Source organism: Pleurodeles waltl, chromosome 4_1 (genome assembly GCF_031143425.1).
Source record: "Pleurodeles waltl isolate 20211129_DDA chromosome 4_1, aPleWal1.hap1.20221129, whole genome shotgun sequence".
In the NCBI taxonomy this organism is placed as follows: Eukaryota; Metazoa; Chordata; class Amphibia; order Caudata; family Salamandridae; genus Pleurodeles; species Pleurodeles waltl.
Window position 1 is genome coordinate 666,688,996 of NC_090442.1, and position 3,904 is coordinate 666,692,899.

General features: G+C 43.0%; 1 long non-coding RNA gene across 1 annotated transcript; it reads right to left on the bottom strand.

The window, feature by feature from the left end:
* Window positions 1-2,252: 2,252 nt before the first annotated feature.
* Window positions 2,253-3,639, bottom strand: LOC138288037 (uncharacterized). The gene is made up of 2 exons (XR_011202312.1): window positions 3,345-3,639; window positions 2,253-2,864 (listed from the first exon to the last, which is right to left on the bottom strand). It is a non-coding gene; the product is annotated as an uncharacterized lncRNA (long non-coding RNA).
* Window positions 3,640-3,904: the final 265 nt, after the last annotated feature.

Genomic DNA, 3,904 nt, shown 5'->3' on the forward strand with positions numbered 1-3,904 from the left:
CAACCTAGATATTCGGAGCTCTGGGATGTGAACTTGGTTCTTAATCTCTTATCCTCTTGGCGGGACAACCAATATTTGTCGATGAAGGAATTGTCGGCAAAATTAGCCATGCTTCTCTGCCTCATTTCCTGTAAGCGTGTGTCAGATATCAGAGCACTGGATGTTTCCGCTCGAGTCTTTACTCCAGAAGGAGTCACGTTTACTATTGCAAGGAGAACAAAGAATAATACCAGGTCGGTGTCCTATCCCGTTTTTCCTGATTCCCCGAGGCTATGTGTGGTTAGATGTCTCAAAGTCTATGAGGAAGTGACCAGTTCTTGTAGACCCCCAGGTGAGACTCAATTGTTGATTTCTATTAAGAAGCCGTTCAGGGCGGTTTCTTCTCCCTCCATTGCCAGATGGATTCGGTGGATTCTCTCTGAGGCAGGTATAGATATTCGAGTTTTTGGGGCTCATTCTACTCGGGGAGCTATGGCTTCCAAAGCCATACAGGTGGGGGGGCAGATTGGAGGACATCATGCATGCTGCTGATTGGTCTTCAGAGTCTACTTTTAAGACGTTTTACTTTAAACCAATTCACGACGCAGCCGCACTGGTCGTAAGTAAGCTTTGAACTTGCATAATCCTCGCCTCCGGTCCTGTGATAGAATACGAAATTTCCTAGCTATCGTGAAGGAAAGTTTCAATTCTATTAAGGACACGGAGGCGAGGATTATCCCACCCACATACATTTCGCGGATATGTTCCCTCCCGATTACATCTATCTGCGTAGCAAGGTGGTATACTTGCGTTTATGCCTTTGTTTATTGGTTATTCTGCTCATGTTTTAACTTTTCAGGTAAACACTTGATTCGGATATATTTTCATTTATATGTGTTTTGGAGTTCATAACTTTGTTGCCTTTGGTAGGTTTCCTGTGTTCTATCGGACTTGCATCTAATTACACCTATTTTTTAGGTTCCGAAACTACGACCAATTGACTCTACCAGGATTCCTTCCGCAGTGAAGTCGAGGAAGTGTGACGTGTCTCGGGCCATTTATACTGACGTGAAGGAGGGCACCTCATTGGATACTCGTTACCATGGCGGCGGGCTCATGGAACTTGTAGTTTTTCTGTTCATGTTTTGTTTAACTTTGAACTTGCTGTTGAATAAAGAGTGAAGAAAGATTTGCATAATCCTCGCCTCCGTGTCCTTAATAGAATTGAAACTTTCCTTCACGATAGCTAGGAAATTTCGTATTACTGGTTTCAAGGAAAGAGGTTATATTCTAAGAAAGGAGGTGTGGGCATTTTACAGTGATACCTAGAGAGTAACAATCCATGCAATTTGGTTTAGCGTGTAATGATGGAGAAGAGTAGAGCATTCAGTGGATGGTAAGTGTGCAAAGGTAATCAAATGGCAGACAGAAATCAAGCTCACATTTAAAAAAAAAAATTCTCAGCATACATCTCAAAAAGAATCATCACCAGATTTCCCATCATCACATTTTTCCTGTCAAAGTACCTTTACAAGAAGGAGCCATTCACATTCAAGCAGACCTTATTTCCACGCATCCTCCTGAACAGGAAACCATCTACAGTTTCCCATCATCCATCTTTCCAGGACATGACATCACTGCATTCCCCAACATTCAGCTCTAAGGAAGTAAAATCACTGTTAGCACCTGCCATTTCCTGTTTCCAAACAATTCTTCAGTAGGGGTATGCAAAATGTGCGTAATTTGCTTTTAATGTTGGAAAAATTATGTGAAATCACATGTAATTACATGCAATACAAAACTGTCATTTAGCGCTGTATTTTAATGTAAATCTTTCCGCCACATCCACTTTGGATTTAAGGATGCATTTTCTGCAAAAAAAACATAGTGCAAAGAAACAAAAGCAATGCAATAAATAGCTGATCACATTCTGTTGTTTGCATCAGGCTTGTAGTGAAGTTTTACTGTGAATTGCACATTCACAATACATTTTTTTCTGTGAGTCTTACATAATTATGCAACAATGCATAATAGTGTAATGTCAAGAACTTGCATAAAATTAGTTTAGGAAATCTGGCTATTAGTTATGCAGGATGTGAGGCCTGGCAAGTAATAGGTCCAAATATTTCTCCTTACTGGGAACCAAGCACCCCATTGTGGTACATGACTGTCTCAGAGTAGCAAAGCAGAGCAGTCCAAAGCCTCCTCAGGGGAGGTGGTGTGGGCTAGTAATCAGCATTCACAGGCACACAATAATAATACTAAATAAATGATTCTCCATTCAATGCTTTTTATTTACTACGCATTATTTCACAAATATATGCATAAAACAGAACAAAAATACTTTGGATTATGTTGTGAAATCACATTTAACCTCCAAGGGTCAGGACCCTCAACATCACAGTAATACCAGACACCTCACAATACATGGTGTATCATGTTAGATATAACAGGACTATTGACTTTATCAAGAGTTCACCATATTTCAAGAATAATAAACCACATGTTAAAAATAACCTAAGTCAGTGCGTAAATACAATAAATCAAAGGTAAATGCAATTATTAATGTCAACAAAGCATATCAACCTTCAACAGAAATCACTAGAATCAATAAAACAGTTTTAAAATGAATATGACGTGTTTGTGTTCTTTTTATATACTATCAGACCACATAAAATGCAACCATAAAAACAACCTGTTGCAGGAATGGCGCAAATAAGTACGCAAGGCTGTGTCTGATACTCTGGTAGTGGTACTTTCATTGGTTATATACATAGTGATAAGTATAAAAACACTGGCTTCCTGGGTAGTTCATACAGTCTTTATGCGTCTTGTCCAGGTAGTGGTTCACAGTTCTCTCTCTCTGTTCTCTTAGTTTTTCAGGTCTCGTGGGAAGCACATGTGAAAAGAAGAAGAAATGTTTCGGTAAGTGCTGGTACTTTCCTTTGGGGTTTTTCTTTGTCTGGCTTTCCCTCTCCTGCTGCTGTATCTTTCCTTCTCTTTCTTCTCTTCTGTCTGCGCTTCTCCTGTGCTTTCCCTTTTCTAACAGGAGGTTGCCTTTCCTTTTTCTTTTCCTTTCTTTCTTGGTTCTCACGAGCAATACCTGCTCGGTTTCTTTACTATCCTTTTTTCCTACTCTTTTCTGCTTGTTTCCTCTCCTCCCCTCGTTTTGTTTTACTATGCAGCCTCCTTCCTGCCCGTCTCATTTATGATTACAGCCCCTCCTTGCCCCGTGTCCTTTATTTACAGTGCAGCCCCTTCCCTGCCCGTGTTATTTCTGGATAAAGTGCAGCCCCACTTCCTCCACTCCCGCCTTAATTCCTCCTCCCGTTCTCCCTACCCCTGTCCCAGCCACTAACACGCACCTGGTTATGCTCCACTTCTCCAGAAGCGTGGCAGGTCAATGGATTCCGCCTCCCGGGGACTGGCTCTTCGTCTTCTTCCTGATCAGGCCAACCGTCATCCGGCTCTTCACCCTCCTCTCGTCCCCGATTGGGAGACTCGACACCCCGAGCTCCTGGGTTCTTCTGTCCTCCTGGTCTTTCTGTCCTCTCCGCTCCGTCTTCTTTCTTGATTGCGGCGCGCCCTTGAAAACCCGAGTTCGGGTTCTCTTCCCGCCATGACCTCCATGCTTCGCAATTTTGGCGAGCCGGCCGAGGACTTCCGGCTCCTCAGTGGCAGAGTCAGCACCATTGGCGGACTCGTGCGGGCCGGGCTCATCCGGCCCGTCACACAACCCTTACAGAGCGCCACTTTACTGAGTGTATCTTTCATAAACACATTCAGACTATGTAAATTGCAGCCATAAAAACAACCCTTAGAGCAGAGGTCTTCAAACTGGGGGGCGAGCCCCCCTTGGGGGGCCTCAAGTGATCCCAGGGGGGGCGCCAAATTCTGGCCAAAATAAATATTATGCAGATAACAT